Consider the following 20063-nt stretch of genomic DNA (forward strand, 5'->3'; position numbering starts at 1 on the left):
CCCAATTTAGAGTTCAAATGGATTAGGTAGGATACAATGTATCTACCCCATATCTCATATCTCTTCTAGAAACTTCTCCTAGAATATATTTGAATTCACTTTAAAATAGTTTACATCAAATTTTGTACTAGCATCTCATCAACCTTATCTTCCATCTGGTTCACAAAATCCAAGAAAACAAACTTGTCGGCTCAGATTCATTGAATCTTCAATCTTCTACATAATGTAGCAGCTCGACATTATCAACCTTCCAATGCTTAGCACATACTACATTGCTTGGCATCCATTGTGAAATTACTCAGCACCTACTAAAATTTACTGATGCTCAGCATCAACTAAACTTTACTCGACATCAATTGTTTTGCTTGGCATACACTAGAATGAACTTTTACTCAATTCTAACTAATTTTCTGCTCGGCTTGCACTGACTTCGCTCGACACCTTCTATCCACTCAATCAATCTTGGAAGACAAACTTTGTGTAACTTGTTCTTCTAAACTTTCTAAGTGTAACCAGTCTTTGTAAACTTAAGCAAATTATCAATACATCATGCCATCACTGTCTTAATTGATCATTGTACTTCATTACATAATCATAACTCAATCTTTCCTCTAGGTGTTGTTGTTACCTCTTATTGATCAAATCTTCTTTACCAATCAACTAAGTGATAGTACTTGAATCTTATAAGCAATTTTCTTACCAACAAATAGTAGGTTTGACATCAGTGACAAAACAATGATTGAAACACAGTCTTCTTTAACAATCTCCCTCTTTCAATAATCTCTCTTAACAATGATCTTTTCAATCAAATCTCAAAAATCTCCCTCTTTGGCATTGATGGCAAACCAAACTGATCAACCAAATCAACAAAATGATAAACAACATTTATAACAGTAAGACAATACCAAAAAGAAAACTTGTATTGATATCTCTCCCTCTATCAACAACTTTCATCTTCTAATTAGGTTACAAAATTCACTCTTTCTTATAATTACCTCTGACTAGGTAGATTAGGATTTCTCCCTCTTTCTTAAATTATTCTCTGTCTCTCTGATTAGTAATCTTTTGATATCTATGATATCTCTCTCTTTCTCATTAATCATACTGATATTGGCTTGATCTATCTCCCTCTTTGATTAGTAGAATATCTCCCCTTATGCATTTTGGTTCTTGATCAGTAGAATATCTTCCTCTTTGACAAAAATGCCAAAGACATATATCAAAAACTTGTCATCTTAAATATGTAGATATATGCTTTTGAATTTTCTCCCTCTATCACCTTGCTTATGACTAGTTTGAAGTTTCAATTCTGTGATTACTTTAGGCAACTCCTAAAGTAAGTGTCATGCCCAACCTACGAGGCAAAAACACACCAAAAAATTAAAATTAAATTAATAATTAAAATACTCTAAGTTTTGAAATGATTGTGATGACAGTTTAAGAATAGGATCTCTACAATACATCTTAAGTTTTAAAAGTTTTCACACATGAATTAATCATTGATTTATCCTTCATCATTAATTAGGTTAATTATCTTAACAATCAAATTTCTAAAAAGTTTTATCACAGTTTTAAGTAAAGGTTCTCTATACTGATAAATTATTATTTTCGTTATTAAGAGGATATCGACAATAGTTATGTTATTACATTATCTTTCCACACAATGTGCATATTATAGAAATAACAATTAAAATGAGTTCGTTCCAAATAATTATGAAAATATAAGATCAAGAACTCATGAGGAAATATTACAGCTACCCACATACCCATATAAACTATCAAGATTATGATCAATTATCAACCTATTAAATAAAACTAAATAATATCGAAAACTTTCTTTAAAAAAATTATTAAATAACTAAATTAATTTAAACTAAACTAATTAATCTAAAATATCTTACAAATTAAACTAATTAAACTAACTACTAAGACAATTTTCAAACTAATACAATTAAATTTGATATAACTAACTAAAATGAATAACTAAAACTAATTAATATCTATTCTAAGATCTAACACTATCTTATTAAAACATTTAATAAAACACAATTTTAAATAACCAATAAACTAACTAACATAAATAACTAAACTAAACTTATTTTTAACATTACATAAAACACAAATTAAAATTAATAAACTAACTACTAAAACCACTAACCTAAGCCACCCTACACTACCCCACACTACCCTAAGACCCCACCTACACCCTAGCCCCCTGCACATGCACTGCCCAAGGTCTGCACATGGCAAGTCAGGCCCCCCTTATCCCGCGTGGGCGGCAGTTGCGTAGTCCAAAGAGGATGCGTGAGGTGGCGTCTAGCGCTAGGGGAGAAAACAGGACCCAAGCAAAAGCAAACTTTTGCTATTTTTCTTAACCACCAAAATTAATGTTTTCCCCCAAGTTGATTGACCGCTCAGTGAGAAATATAGGAGGGAGAAGAATAACATAAAATAACAAGCCTCATGATCATTGTGAATTTAAGAGAGGGGACGGTGACATCATCTACATGATGACTAATTGACTTGCAACACAAAAAAAAAAAATTTAATACCTTCTTCCAAACTGACATCCACCAAGGAGGAAATATACTAATGACATAAAGTTTTATGGGTAGCTAAAAATAGATATTTATAAAAGTTATTGCATAAAGTTTAGTTGATAGGAATAAGATTTTTTTTTTTTTTGAATTGATATATTCAAATTGTATTTTATTCTATTTTTTTTAATTCCAAAATTTAAATAAAAGGATCATTCAGGAATATTCTCTGTTGCTTAAATCCATTTAATCTCTTCCCCCATACAAAAGGCAGAGAGTTTTACTCTCTTACAACACACTTTTTTTTTTGATGAAAAAAAATTCTAAGTATAAAAGTTTCAAAGCAAGTATTTTTTTTTTTTACAAGTTTTTTTTAAACATTGATACAATACTTTATGTCTTAAAAACACATGATTAGTTTTATCTCCTAGCATCTTGAATAGAACTATAAACTATGATCATTTATCTTTCCTTACATAAATTTTCATTTTTAACATAAAGGAAAACCTTGAAATTTTTACCAAAATGAACATCATCAATTCCATCCAAATTTTGAGATTCATCCATCTAAATTTAAAATTTACAATCAAATCACATGACAAGCAATTATACTCAACACCAATTTTATTGGCAAACCTGATTCAAAGGCTCAGCCGAGAAAGAACCAGGAAGAAAACCCGGCTTAGTTGCAATTTACATCAAGTTTAAAATACAATTAACAATAGGATCTCAATCCCAAATTTCAACAATTTAATCAAATTTTCTTCATGACCCTAATCAAGGGATTTATAATGTTTTCTGCAACTCATTTCTAGAACCATGGAGGGAAACAAAATCCGATCAGGTGACCAAAAGCATGACTAAGAACAATTCAAAACATACATATTTAGACAAGGTTTTCACAACAAGATCTACAATGAATCAACACTAGGGAAAGGTGGATTCTTCCAACTAGGAGAAGTCGAGCACAACACCAAATCAGATGCCCAATCGGGGCTATTAACCAAGAACTTTCGTTCTTCCATTTAAAATGTCATACTCATACGAGGTTTGTGCTAACGGGTAGGGGCCCATAACACCCTACCCTTTCTCCCTCTTCTCATCCTGGGAAGAGACTTTGCACTAGTTGGAGTCCAACTAAATAGACCTTTTCCAAAATTGGTCACTTTTGCCCTCTCCAAGGGTGAGTAATACCAAAACACCCATGCAAGAAAAATCTCAAAATTGCAAACATAAACATGAAAGAAAAACATCCACAATAACAAGGTTTTCAAATCTTCCCAACATACCCACAAACATACAAACATTGAAACAACAACAAAGTAGCATGAGCATGAAACAAACATGAAAACTAAATAAGGGAGATGAGAATTTCCTACCTTCACAAAGAGGTAATGGCAATGAACAATTTGAGTAGAGTTTCCACTTCCTTCCTTCAATCTTCAAGAACTCTTCTCTAAATGTAGAGATTGGGTAAAAACCTCCTCAAGTCCAAGAAGGGCCTCTAAATAAGCCTCCAACTCAGCCACCCAAAAGGAGCAATAACTACTTCCACCCACTAGCAATTCTAGAAACTCCTAACTCAACCTACACTATGGTTAAACCCTAAGTAGAGATGAGGTGAGGTAACTCAAGATAACCATGGTCAATTTTCGCACAAAGACAAAAAGAGACTTTTTGAGGGATCTCAAAAGTCAATAAAAGGGGCTTAGGGGTTGGAAAAGACCCCTAACCCAGACCCATACCCTTTGGGTATAATAATTTCATGTTTTAAGCCTTAGGAAAAAGGTTTAGAGCCAAACAAAATCTAGGAATAAAATAGGACCATCTAACTACTCTAACATTGCAGATTAAGCACTAATCCAGATTAGGGATGACTAAACTTGATTAAGAACCAAAAGGAAACTAACACCAACTAAACCAACTTGGGTCCAAAGGTTAAAAAACTAAACCTAAATAGCACACTGAAGCACATAAATAATTTACGAGTGTCAAGTGACACTAAAAGAACATAATTACGAACATTAACATTCACTGAACTAAGAAGATACATACATATATCTCACAATACAACACGTGAATTACGAACAACAAGGTTTCCAAAATTAGCACAAAGAGATCAGTTCTATTCCTCCGTAGGGTTTCTCGGCTAAATATTTGTACACTCATTACACACATCAGTAGTCCCGTAAAATCACATGTACATAAATGTATACGTATTAGAAATTCACATAAATTAAAACATATATCAATAAGGGTTTCTTCATCCTGCTTAATTCTTAATCATTTAAAATCTCTTAAATCAAAGTCTCAAGCCTACATTTACTGATTTCATCAACATACATATACATGAAACATAAAATGACAATCATCAAATATATCTGAAAGTAACATCACACAACATGAAATAATAAAGTATGTTCTAAGCATCAGATAATGTCTCGACATCTCGAGTTGTGAATATCAAAATAATAGTAATGTATCACTATGCTACGATGGGTCGGGGTGAGGCCTCACAGTAAGATCCTCTACATCAATGTGTAACATATGAATATCAGCTTGTTTGGTGTGGGGCACTCCTCTTGTTACTTAGATAGCCTTTGATAGGGGTATCACCCCTAATTTACCTCTTAGATACTCATGAGCATCCTTAGGTAATGGTTTTGTGAAGATATCAGCAATTTGCTCCTTTATGTTAACATATTCCATCTTCACCTCTTTATCTTGAACTAACTCTCTCAAGTAATGGTACTTGATTGCAATGTGCTTTGTCTTTGTTTGCATCACTAGATTTTTTGATATATTGATAGCACTTGTATTATCACAATAAAGTATCACTGGTTCTGTGATTTCTTCCTTCATTCCTTGAGTAGTTGTTTGATCCATACAATGTTTGTGCAATTTACAGTAGCAGTAACATATTCAGCTTTAGCAGTAGATTGTAAAGTACAACTTTGTTTCTTGCTAGTCCATGTAACTAGTATCTTGCCTAAGTAGAATGCTCCTACACTAGTGCTCTTTCTGTCATCAATGTTTTTAGCCCAATCAACATCAGTGTAGGCTCTCAATTCAAATTTTTCATTCTTCTTATAGTATAGACCAAACTCTTTTGTTCCTTTCAAATATCTCATTATTCTCTTCATAGCCATTAAATGATTCTCCCTAGGACTAGCAGAGAATCTTGAAACTATCCCTATAGATAGTCCAATATTAGGTTTGCTATGTACTACATATTACAATTTTCCAATCATAAATATGTATATTGTTTGGTTTACCTCAGTAGAATCATCATTCTTTGACAATTTGTGTCATGTCACCATAGGTGTACTTACTGGTTTAGAATCCTCTAATCCAAAAGTTTTCAACATTTCCTTGGCATACCTTGACTGAGTGATGTATTTATCATATTTCATCTGATATACTTGCAAACCCACAAAAAAATTAATCTCTCCAAACATATACATTTCAAATTCTTGCTTCATCTAATTTGCAAAATCCTTACATAAAGCATCTTGACCTCCAATATGATAACATCAACAAATATTTCAAATAATAAAATACCTTTGTCTTTTTCTATCTTTATGTACATATTGTTGTTATCATCAATCCTTTCAATTCCAATCTTCACAAAATAATTATGAAGTCTCTCATACCATGCCCTTCATATTTGTTTCAAACCATATAGGGCTGTGTGCAGTCTACATACCATGTTCTTATTGTCAACATCAACAAAACCTTCTAGCTATTCTATGTAAACTTCTTCCTTCTAATATGCCATTCAAAAATGCAAATTTAACATCCATCTGATAAGCTTTGAAACTTGTGTATGCAACATAAGAAAATAGAGTTCTTACTCCTTCCAATCTAGCAACAGGGGAAAATGTCTCTCCATAGTCAATTCCTTCTTCTTGTGCATATCCCTTGCAACCTAATCTTGCTTTGTTTCTTGTGACTTCACCATTTTCATCTAGCTTGTTTCTAAATACCCACTTGGTACCAATCACATTTTTGTCTTCTGGTCTAGGAACTAGACTCCATGTTTTTTTTTTCTATTTGTTCAACCTCTTCTTCCATGGCTTTGTAGCAGTCAACATCTTCTAGTGCATCTTTTATTGTTTTGGGTTCCTTCAAGCTTAGCAAACATGTTTCACTTCTCAATTTTTTTCTTGTCATTGTTCTAGCATCTTTATCTCCAATTATTTGAGCAGTAGGACGATGTCTTTTGACATAATTAGACAATCTTGCTTTAGCTCTTGTTTCTTCATTTTGTCTTTCAACTTTAGAATCACTATGTATATCTCTATCAGGTATCTTACCATCTCTTTCATGTGTACTAATCTCATAATTAGAATTTGCATCCACTTCATTCTGTAACTCGACATTTGAATGTAGCTTAGTTCTTAAATGCAACTCAACATTCATAGGGTGTGACTTGGTAGTCACTGTAACTTGTTGTTGATTTGTAACTTGATTTGCAACATCTTCTTCAGCAGGCATTCCTTCATAAAAGTATATAAATGATTTGTATTCATTTGGCTTTTTCATAGGTTTAGCCTCATATACTTTTGTATATTCATCAAAGTTCACATTTTCACTTTCCACAATTTTGTTAGTATTAGTATTGAAACACTTATAAGCTTTACTTCTTGTGGAGTCTCCTAGGAATATACCTTCTTCACTTTTTTCATCAAGCTTGTCATTTCTAACATCTTTAAGAATGTAACATTTACTTCCAAATACCTTAAATTATTTTAAATTGGGTGGATATCCATACCATAGTTCAAAAGGTGTTGAATGTGTACCTTTCTTTATTTTCACATGGTTTAAGGCATAGACAGTTGTGCTTACAGCTTGTCTCCAGTATTTCAGAGCAATATTATTCTCTATCATGAGTGTTCTAGCACAGTCTATTATAGATCTATTTCTTCTTTCAGCTATTCCATTTTGTGGAGGGGTTCCAGGGATAGATATTTGTCTTTCGATTCCTTTGTCATTACAGAACATCTCAAATTCATTCGATGTGAATTCTCCTCCTATATCTGATCTCAACATTTCATACTTTTACCTATTTCATTTTCAACTCTTGCTAAGTACCACTTAAACATTTGAAAAGTATTAGATTTATGTTTCAAAAACATAATTGTCATCATCCTAGAATAATCATCAAAGAATAGCATTATGTACTTATCTCCCTTGTAGCTTTGCACTTCAATTGGTCCACACAAGTCAATATGTGATGACGATACGCTCTGATACCACTGACGAAGGGCCACACCACCCTTACCAACTCACAACCAAGAATGCAATGATAAGGAAACAAAAAGATGACAAAATACTTCCCAAGCAATTTTATTAAACTTGAAATCCAATAGCAATTACAATAACATTTCTCCAAGATCTCTCAAGATCCAATCCAAGCCCAAGCTAGTCCAAATCCACACTCTGGTAGAAACCTCCAAGATCTCAACTTGTGCTCGCAAGCCACCAAGCAACCTCCTTGTTTCTAAACCGCAGTCACTAGCTCTTCTCACAAACTTAATCCAAGATCCAAGTGTAAACTGCCTCACATTCGGCGCTCTGTCTACACACTCACAATTCCACCATAATCTTGCTGTAAACTACCTCACATTCGGTGCTCTGTCTATAGACTCAGTAAAACTCACTCTTCACTTCCTCCTTGAGCTTCCACTTTTCAAGCTACTCCTTGAGCTTCTACTCCTCAAGCTTCTACTCTTGGAGCTTGATTTAGAAACGCTCATATGCCTTGCTTAAATAGGCACTTACCACCCCATGCATGACTTATCCACAACCTTCTAGAATTACAACTAAGCACCACCATGTGGCCCAATTATAAAATTACATTTCCTTTATGGATCACAACAAATATTAAATGCAAGATTTAAGAAACTTTCCACAAGCTTCTAAGATGCCATCTACACACCTTGATTAATGGAATGACAACTAATTTCTCATTTTTTTATTTTATGCCACCTATGCACCTTGAAAATAGAAATTCCTCCTTTTTTCTTTTTCTCCTTTTTCCCTTTTTATTTATTTATTATTTCTCCTCTAATTTTCGTCACTTTCTCTCTCCTCCAGATTTTTTTTTTTTTTTCAATTTTTTTTTTTGCCAATAAATTTTCCATGCAAAATGCTCCTGCATCAGATTCCCCCAGTAGATAGAAAAGTGTGTCCCACACTTTGACTCCACAAAAGAAAGATCTACCACCATCTTCATCTTCACCAAAGGTTTCCACCTCAACGGGGACAAGAAAACTACCATGCAAATCTTCCACATTTGCATTACTCTATCAAACACCAAAATCTCAACCATCCAATCAACATGCTCACTCCCAAGAACAAACTGAACAAAATGCTTCAATAGAAAACTCTCATCCACATCAGCAACTAGTGAATTCACACCCATAGAAACAAACCCCACATCAACAGCCACATGTAGATCTCCATCAACACATGCCAAACTCTCAACACCAGCAACCTCATTGCTCACAACAAGATGCTCTGCAATACATTACTCACCTCCAACAACAACTGGATCATCCACGACCAAGTGCTCTGCAACATACAAGTCACCACCAACATCAACTAGATCATCTACAACTAAGTGCTCCACAATATCCATGTCAGACTCAACCAATTGATCATGAAAACCAACATCTGTCCCAACATCAACAACATTAGGAATATCTTCAGCAACAACCTCTAGTTGTTCTGCAAGTTCTACATTAGGCTCCACAAACTGATCAACAAAACCATCTTCTTCCACCTTGACCTTCTTAGCTTGATCAGACAATCTAGCATCCAACCGAGAAATCATCTTAGAAAAATTTCTCTCCACTATATCATGGATTTTTGCAATCATCTTAGGGTCCAATCCTCTTGGAGCCATCTTCCAAGATCTTCGCAAACCCTCTGCAACAAATCCTTCCCATGCTCCTTGTGACAACCAAATTGTTTGCAAGTCAAATCGCAACCTGCCACCTCACATGAACAATCAAGAACCACATCACAAGTCTAGGACAACGGATTTGCAATCCACCAGCTCTCAACAATCATGCCTTAACAAGTTCAGTCTTCCATCTTCACATCTATCGATCAATCTGCATGTCCTCCCAAGGTCCTAGTGCAAACTGCCTCAGCTTCGGCGATCTGTTTACATGCTCAGCAACTCCCACTCTAATAAACTTCACCCAACCAAGGTCCTGGTACAAACTGCCTCATACTTCGGCGATCTGCTTGTACACTCAAGAACTCCTGCTCTGATACCACTAATGATGATATGCTCTAATACCACTGACGAAGGGCCACACCACCCTTACCAACTCACAACCAAGAATGCAATGATAAAGAAACAAAGAGATGACAAAATACTTCCCAAGCAATTTTATTAAACTTGAAATCCAATAGCAATTACAATAACATTTCTCCAAGATCTCTCAAGATCCAATCCAAGCCCAAGCTAGTCCAGATCCACACTCTGGTAGAAACCTCCAAGATCTCAACTTGTGCTCACAAGCCACCAAGCAACCTCCTTGTTTCTAAACCGTAGTCACTAGCTCTTCTCACAAACTTAATCCAAGATCCAACTGTAAACTACCTCACATTCGACGCTCTGTCTACAGACTCGGGAAAACTCACTCTTCACTTCCTCGTTGAGCTTCCACTTCTCAAGCTACTCCTTGAGCTTCTACTCCTCAAGCTTCTACTCCTCGAGCTTGATTTAGAAATGCTCATATGCCTTGCTTAAATAGGCACTTACCACCCCATGAATGACTTATCCACAACCTTCTAGAATTACAACTAAGCACCACCATGTGGCCCAATTAGAAAATTACATTTCCTTTATGGATCACAACAAATATTAAATGCAAGATTTAAGAAACTTTCCACAAGCTTCTAAGATGCCACCTACACACCTTGATTAATGGAATGACAACTAATTTCTCATTTTTTATTTTATGCCACCTATGTACCTCAAAAATAGAAATTCCTCTTTTTTTCTTTTTCTCCTTTTTCCCTTTTTATTTATTTATTAGTTCTCCTCTAATTTTCGTCACTTTCTCTCTCCTCCAGATTTTTTTTTTTTTTTTCAAATTTTTTTTTTTTGCCAATAATTTTTCCATGCAAGATGCTCCTACATTAGTATGAACAATCTCTAGTATTCCTTTAGAGGTACAAGTTTTACTCTTAAAACTTGACTTTGTCATTTTGCCTAACTAACATTGTTTGTACATTACATTATTAGGCTTCTCCAACTTAGGAAAACCTCTAACTTTCTTCATGTTACTAATACTAACCAAATTATCAAAGTTAACATGACATAATCTCTTGTGCCATAGCCATAAATTATCAAATTTTACAATAAGACAAGTAGCATCCTCTATATCAAGATAGAATAGATTACTTCTAGTTTGATCACCTTTTCCAATTAGTTTCCAATTAGTTTCCCATTTCTGTCATATATCTTAGCAATCTCATTTTCAAATTTAAGCTTACATTCCAAATTGTTCGATTGTGACACTCAACAAGTTATAGTTTAGTCCTTCAACATCTGTGAGTTTGATAGAACCTTTTCCTTTTATCAAACATGGTGCATCATTACCAAATCTTACACTATTTCCATCATAACAATTTAGGGTAATAAACTTACTTTTGTCTCAAGTCATGTGATGTGAACATCTGTTGTCAATGATCCATCTATCATTCTTGTTCACACAAGTCACAAGTGCATTTGCATCATCTTCATCAAATTCATCCTTCACTACAACATATGCCACCTCATCATCATGTTCATTACAATCATTCGCTTCAGCAATGTAGCAAGACTTCTTGCCTTTGTCTTTGTAATCCTTGTTGTCTTCATCTCTTCTACTCTTGTATTTATTACCACCTCTATAGTTCTTCTCTGGACATCTGGCAGCAATATGACCAACCTCATTGCAATTGAAATAAATCATGTGTAACTTACCTTTGAACTTGCCTTTACCTTTATGGAATCTTCTTGCCAATAGTGCTTCAAGTTGTTCAACATCCTCCTCATTTGTATCACTATCACTAGACACAGACTTCTTCTCATTAAGTTCCTTTAATGACACCTTAGCTTTGAAAGTAGATTCAATATTTTCAAGTTTTTAATTATCAAAGTTAGATAGCTCAAAAGTAGTGATTCTACCTACCAAACCTTCAAGTGATAGCTTATTCCATGGAATAAATCTTAGTTCTTGAATTGCAAAAACTCTAACAGCATACATGGGTAGTAGTGTTCTCAAAACCTTGCTTAAAATAGTTTCATCATCTAGTTTTCCATTTGCTCCTCTTATTGCATTAACCACTTATTTTATCCTTTCAACATATTAAGAAATATTCTCACCTTCTTCCATTCTCATTTCATCAAACTTACCTCTGAGGCTTTTAGCTTTGGCTCTAAGAACATTGGTGTCTCCTCCATAGATGGTAGCTAAGGCATCCCACATTTTCTTTGCACTGTCAAGACCTTTGATATCATCAAATTCAACATAGCTTAGGGCAGAGGCAATCTCTAGCATTGCTTAGTTGTTTTCTTTCTTCTTTCTCATATCTTCAGTAGTTGGGGCACTAGCAAGATCAACATGTTCCATAGAAATTGTAGATTGTGCATTATCTCCAAGTCCTCCAAGGTGTAGCTTCATCAAACTTTTCCATGCAGGAAAGTTATCTCTATTGAACTTGAGTACTTCTCTTTTAGACATCTCAATCTTTGTGCTTCTAGTACTTTCAAACTAGTTCTCTTAAGAAAATGGCTCTAATACCAATTATTAGAATACTTTAGAATAACTGAGGGGGGGGTAAATCAGTTATTCAAGGTTTAGATGTATAAATAAAACTTTTCATGGCTTAGTGAACCCATAAAACATTCATATTCATGCATGCATCCATAAGATTATGCAATCAATAAAACTTTTAGGTTACTATCAAATCAACTTGTAGAAATGTAAAGCATGAAACATAACAGATTTATGAACACACTTCACACAATGATTTACGTGGAAACCCAATTTGGGAAAAACTGCCAGTAACATGCTACTCATTTTCACTCTTCCGAAGTGATGCCCTATGAAAGGCCAACCCTATTAAAGATTACAATTTACACACTGTTAAATGTGACCTGGTTAAAGGATTTCAATCACCCTGTTAGAAGTGAGCCTTGTTAGAGGACTTTAGGCCATTTTCTTGGAATGCCACCTGGTTAAAGGATTTACAAATGACTATTAGGTCAACCTTAATCCAAAGGATTTACCCTAAACTGATAAAATTATTAGAGAGTAATACTAGAGCTTTGATCTGATACAACTTACAACATCTCTTGCAGATTACAGATCTCTCTTCAGTCCTCAATGTTGCTCGGCCTTCATACTTTGCAGCTCTAATAGCTTGTTCACCCTTCAAGCATTCATCTCCTTAAGCCTTCTTACTTAACATGCCATTGCAAACTCTTCTCTTAGGTCACATGATGATGTAAAACCCTTGACTCCTTGTCTTCCTTAGTTTCTTGAACATGACAACTTTGCTTCATGACCAGACATTCCTATAAGTAGGAAATTAAGATATTTTCCCACTCATTTTCCATTGTTCAATTAAGAGTTTGGATGGATTAGGTAGGATACAATGTATCTACCCCATATCTCATATCTCTTCTAGAAACTTCTCCTAGAATCCATTTGAATTCACCTAAAAGTGGTTTTCATCAAATTATGTGCCACCAGCTCATCAACCTTATCTTCCACTTGGTTCACAAAATCCAAGAAAACAAACTTGTCAACTTAGATTCATCAAATCTTCAATCTTTTAAATAATGCAGTGGCTCGGCATTATCAACCTTCTAATGCTCGGCACATACTGCATTGTTTGACATCTATTATGAAATTACTCAACACCTACGAAAGTTTATTGATGCTCGGCATCAACTAAACTTTACTCTGCATCAATTATTTTTCTTGGCATACATTAGAATGAACTTTTACTTGGCTCCAACTAATTTTCTACTTGGCTTGCACTAACTTCGTTGGGCACCTTCTATCCACTCAATCAAGCTTGGTAGACAAACTTTGTGTAAATTTTTCTTTTAAACTTTATAAGTGTAACCATCCTTTGTAACCTTAAGTAGATTATCAATACATTGTGTCATCACTATTTTAACTAATCCTTGTACTTCATTACATAATCATAACTCAACCTTTTCTCTAGGTACTATTGTTACCTCTTATTGATTAAATCCTCTTCATCAATCAACTAAGTGATAGTGCTTGAATTTTATAAGCAATTGTCTTACTAGCAAATAGCAGGTTTGAAATCAGTGAAAAAATAATGATTAAAACACATAGTCTTCTTTAATAATCTCCCTCTTTCAATGATCTCTCTTAACAATGATCTTTTCAATCAAATCTCAACAATAATCAAAACATCATCAACTTCTTCTTAGGAGCACTGTTTGAACACTATCTTCAATAAATATCGAAGAACTATCAATTGTCTTCATATTTGTACATGTGCACTTAACCACATCATTAAGACACTCTGTAGAAAATGTCTACAACTCTACACAGCTTTATCTTCAATCCTCAAATTATGTGAGCTTGATCTTTTTCTGCTTCTTTGTCAATCTCTACAGAATAATATGTATGTTGACATCAATGACAAACATAGTCATGAATGCAACATATGATCATTGTATCATCTCTCTATCAATGCTACGATACTCGCCCATAAGAATATCATCAGAATTCATGCTGATAGAAATATAGTTAAACATAGTTTGGAATTGATCAATGTTAATATCAGTGACAACATTGGAGATCTAGGAGGAGTATTTTTTCCATTATTTCCAAAGGGATTGACATTAGCATTGTTATCTCCAAAGATGTTGGCATTGAGTCTAGTTGTCATAAGGTTTTCTTATTCATCTATGTAGACCTTTCTCTCTCTTTCCATTTGACTCAATTTGTCATTAAAGAGGCCATCCAAGAATCTATTTCTTTTGTCCATGTTGAAAGAAAAAGTGTGTTCAACCCTAGGGGTTTCAATTGGGGTTTCCAAAGTACTACCAAAGTGGCTAAGTGGATCAAACCAAGTTGTAGATTTATCTTCTTTTTCTCCCTCAAAGATAGGTCTAGTGTCAAAGTGAAGATGACCTATTTTGGTAAGGTAATTTTCCAAAGCTAATAGGAGGATGAATTCCTTGACCAAGTTGATACCTACTCGTAACTAACATGACAGAAATTGTATTCAAATAATGAGACAATGAAAGATGACTTGATGCCCAAACTTAGGAAAACAGTGTTCAACTATCAAAGATAGGGAGTGATAGAAGATTGAAGTGACTTCTCGAGAAAAGTGTCCAAGCTACAGTTAAATACTCTATGTATGACATTTGTGACTTGATTTAAGAGATAAGTAAGTAGCTAAATAGCTAAATATAAAGATAAGTGAAGACAAGTGAATAACTCTCCCAATCAAGTATATAACCAAGATGTCAAGGTGAAATTTATTAGCCTAAATAGTCCCTAACACATATATTCTAGACCAAGAAATTAGAGTGGACCAAGTATAGACTCCTTAGATTAGCTAAGAATGATTTTACGGTAGGACCAACTAAGTTCAAAAATTGGATGAAATAGTTTAGTAAATCAGGTGACAATAGGTCAACAACATATTTTGTATGATACTTCATAAGAAAGTAGTATGATAGTTCAACTTTGTATGATACTCTAATAATAGGTAGTACGAGAGAGAATAGAATAGAACTATGATAGACTATATAGAATTAGTATGATACTTGGCATGGTCGTATGATTATTTTCATTACTATAGTATGGCAATTTGAGAGCAAAGGTAGACTTGTGACTTTTGTTCTTGAAAGACCTAGTTTGACAATAAAATTAACAAAGTAATTTAAAGTAACTATTGTGGAAAAGTTCAATTTTTTTTTATAGAAAAAATGGAGTTTTAACAATAACTTTTAATGAGAAATTGTGACACAAACACTTTTCTTCAAAAAATTGGACAAGGGACAAAGCAACCTCACCAATACAATCACTTGTGAGGTCTAAAAAGAAAAACCCTATGAAACAACAACTTTTGTATGTTCAAAATATTTTCATGGGTCCAACACATGAAGAAAGATTTGCTTAAGGTTATGACTCAATACCCAATAGCTTGGCCTACAATTGGATGTTATCTTGCCTCACACAAAGTGGTTGCCCACAATAGATATTTGCTTTGTCATAAATGGATTACCCACATCTAAAGGAACACATATAGTGAGTGTAAATCTTGGGATATATGTATTCCACTAGGATCAATCCTTGCACCAAGGTATTGAGCATAAAAATAGGGTAGCTTTTAACCTATGGTTCTTAGTAAGGATTCCATTCATAACATCCCTCTTGCACCTAATACAGGATAAAGGCCTCACAACCACAAGAGTACCTTAAGCACACCCACCCTATGAATTCCTCATGGTCACAATCACACAAGTACTATAACAAAATAGATCAAGTGTTATTTCCCCCAAGGATTTTTCCTTTGTTAAGGACCTTATGGTTATAGTGGATCAAATTGTTGGGCTTTGCTTATTCCTGCTTAGTTCATTCCTATTGGTATATTTCCATAAATAGAAGACCCTTTATATGAATAAATTTCACTAGGAGATTGAACAAAAAGTGAATCCAAAAAAGAAGAAAGAGAATTGCAAGGTCCTAAAAGAGAGGTAAGGTCACAACTCTCAAGCTCCAAAAAAAAAAATTTAGTACACACCAGAAAGTTCGTTAAGATCACTAAAGAGTGAAATATCCCACCCACCTTCTTGATTAAATGAAGGGTTGAGATTTTTTATTTTTCACAAGGGAAGATAGCATACTCTCCTACCAACAATGAACCCTTACTTGTGAGTTTTATGTAACTATGAAATGAAAGAGCAACTACTATAAGAAAGCCAGATAGAATAAAATTAAGACACAATGAATTATTTTGTTTTTGTGCTCGGATATCCCTAAAAACAAGTGTTAGTAGCCCCTTTTTGCAAATTTATTTTTTTTGGAAATAGCAGTCAGGCCCCTACATTACCACAAATTTATGGCATCAAAAGATCATAAAAACTTAAACTAAACCTTGCAAAACCACTGTTAGAGGTTGTTAGAAGACTATGAAATCCAAAATGAAAGCTTTGAAATGAAAAATATACCCCTAAACAAGGATTGTGCATGAAGGTCAATCTAGTTAATACTTTAGTAGTTAACAGAGAGTCATAAAATATACCCTAGTAAAGTAGGACGATAGAATAGTCTAGTACAACATAGGATTGTTACCAATTTAACATACCTCCTAAATTGTTATGTTATGTTTGCCTTTATACAGAGCTAGGTGTTTTTTAGTTGTTGAGCATACATATTACAGAATGAAATGGGTGTAGAAAGTAAAGAACAGAAATTAGTAAACAAAAATAAATTGATCACTTTTATTCAAAATACAAGTACCGAAGCAGTTCATTTTTATTGAAGTATTCAAAACTATTTTTTGATAAGGTACAAAGTGTTCAAATTTTACACGGTACATAAATACAATGCATTCAAATATCACACAATCATTCTCAGCTCCTAACATAATATCTAAATAAACACACTATATAAATAGAAAAGTACTAATAAGATAAAGGGAAAGGCCTCAATTGCCTGAATGGAAGATTTGTTGTTCTAAATGTTGAAGGATTGAACCCACATCTCTACTTAGGAATTGCCCTGCAAAAATGAAAGAAGAGGAGGGTCAGTTCATATGAACTGAGCAATGGAAATTTTCCCAATTATATATACACTACTGTTCCTACAACATGGTTATTCAGATAACTATATTAAAAGACAAGCAAGAGAGAAATCTGAAAGTAAAACATGTTTATGCTAATGAATTTGTTTCATGTGCATATACAGGTATGAAGTTTGAGGTTGTTGAAGGATCTTGCATAAATTACACAAATGAAGCCTTTCGACTAAATCATGTAGAGGCCAAGACTAGAGGACTAAGGAGGCTATCGAAGGGACATGCATAAATTACAACCGTGAAACCTTCTGGTCAAATCATGTAGAGGCGAAGACTAAAGACATTGGTAGACTGTTGAGGGGGCATACATAAATTACAAGTATGGGACATTCTAATTGACCCATAGCAGAATGTTGAAGACCCAAAGAGATTGTTAAAGGGACGTACATGTGTTACAAGTATGCAACCTTTCAATAAAATCATAAAGGGCATATGGAATTCTTAGTCTATGAGCTGAAGGAATTAAATCTTTACAAGTATGTAGTCAAGGATAATTGTAATGCAAGCTATAGTACAAATAGAAAATTGTTTGCTATCATTAAAAAAAATTACATAAATAAAGCATAAACATGCATGTGAATAAGGTAGAATTTAGAGAAATAAGTTGCAGATTTCATAGGAGCAACAAGAATATTTTCAACATAATATTTAGAAGTAAAATAGTCAAAGCATAACTAGAACTCTCATGATTTCAACAACAAATGTATAATAGGAGCAATCTGAAAATAAAATCATCTCATCAGATCTTGGTAACATGGTTTGTGCTCATAACATTAAATGGAAACTATTAGCCAAAAAGATGTTTCTTGTATGTTGTATGACAATTTCTTGAGACACTCTAGTTTTCCTAATGCAAGGTCTATATGGATGAGATTTTCAACACATTTGGTGAAGAAGACAATTCTTGTATCTTCTGAGTTATTAGAATACTATTACCTTGGGCCAAGAGCAGGAATTTAAAGGCAAGGGTTACAAATATAATAGAGAGGATATTTGAATGGCATCTATGAATTTTCCAGAAAACATTTCATCAAATAATTTACGATACCATAGTGGATTGTGCAAAATGACAAAGCTGCAAAATAATGTGAATGATATACCTACTGATCTAGGTTGTTCATCGTCAAGTACCTTCAACCCACATCTTACAATAGATTTTGGAATAGAAAAATAGTGGTGATATCTAGGATAGTTTCAGCATTGATGAAAATTAGCAGCAAAAATAGAGAAAAAATTCAGTTCATCTGATCAAGATGAATCTAAAGACTCACAGAGATTTCAAGATTTTGAGAAAGATCAATAGATTCTAAACAAAAATCATGTAGCTTACAAATAGAATCTTCATTTACATGTGCTAAGAATAATAGGAGGCATAGCATCTAAAAAACCATAAGAAGAAGGAGGGATGGCTAGCTAATACCAATAAAGCTCACAATATGGAATCAAAATCTAAATAGATATGCTTATAAAATAGCTCATGTTGTCAACATAACAAAAACTATTATGATTTATAGTAGCAAATATTTGTATCCTTTTATAAATCATAGATAAAATCAAGAAATATGGTGTTCAACATAGCAAAAATGGAATCCAAACCTCATGAGTCTACAGTGATGAAGCAAGAATAAATATGGTATCCATAACCAGTAGTGTGACATCTCATAGTGGTATACCATTAATGCTAAATGAAGCCCGCAGTCCTAAAGATGAAGCCATATAATGAAGAAAAACCCAACAATAGTCAAGACTCAGTTGGAAGAGAGAGTTCATAGCACATAGAAAACCTTAAAAATTTTCCATGGAGAAAATCATACAGGTAGCAGATATGGTGCCTCAATCAATAGCCATCTAACAAGAAGGATAACCAGCAAATGCCAATAAATCTCACAACAAAAATGGAGTCCAAGCAAAAGAGGAAGCCATCTAGCAAGGAAGAAACCCTTATGGAGAAAACCTTCAACAAAACATAGCAGATACAGCTTCTATCACCTTGTAAATCTATTGTCATCCAACAAAAAATGGTGGCCATACAACCAAAAATTGTCCAAGGCAAGGAGAAATAATGCCCAACCATAGAACAAAAAGAAGATCATCAATATTCATTAATGGAACGTCCAGCAATGATAGTAAACACCATACAGCTCATAAAGGAAATGAAGAGAGATGTTGTCTCTCATGGCATCAATAAAACCCTTATGGCGTCCATGAAAGGAGAAACATGTCTAGAATAGACAAAGAAATGAAGACCCAGAAAATCCAAACCTCAATAAATCTAAACCAGCGTTCATGGCATCCATCATAGCAAGAGTATACAATGGAAATCTGCAAGAGGAGACAAAATCCAAACACACCCAAGCAAGAAATCGCAAGAACAACTCACATCACGACTAAGGTTTGAAAAATCTCATTTCCTCTTCCTTGTGTGAATCACCAAATGTTCAAAACAAAATAAGTGCTACCCTTTTTCCTTTGATCTTATTTGTTATATTTCATAAAGATTTCGGGTCCATGATAGGGGCTTTTAATAATTCATTTTTGAAACTCTTAAAAGTTTTTTAATTTTTAATAAGTTTTATACATATTAAATGAGTTATGATTATTAATCATTTAATATATATATATATAACTTATAAAAAAAATATTCTATATATTCCCTTT

This window comes from Cupressus sempervirens, chromosome 3 (genome assembly GCF_028749045.1).
Source record: "Cupressus sempervirens isolate cs-2001-9-10 chromosome 3, ASM2874904v1, whole genome shotgun sequence".
Taxonomy (NCBI): domain Eukaryota; kingdom Viridiplantae; phylum Streptophyta; class Pinopsida; order Cupressales; family Cupressaceae; genus Cupressus; species Cupressus sempervirens.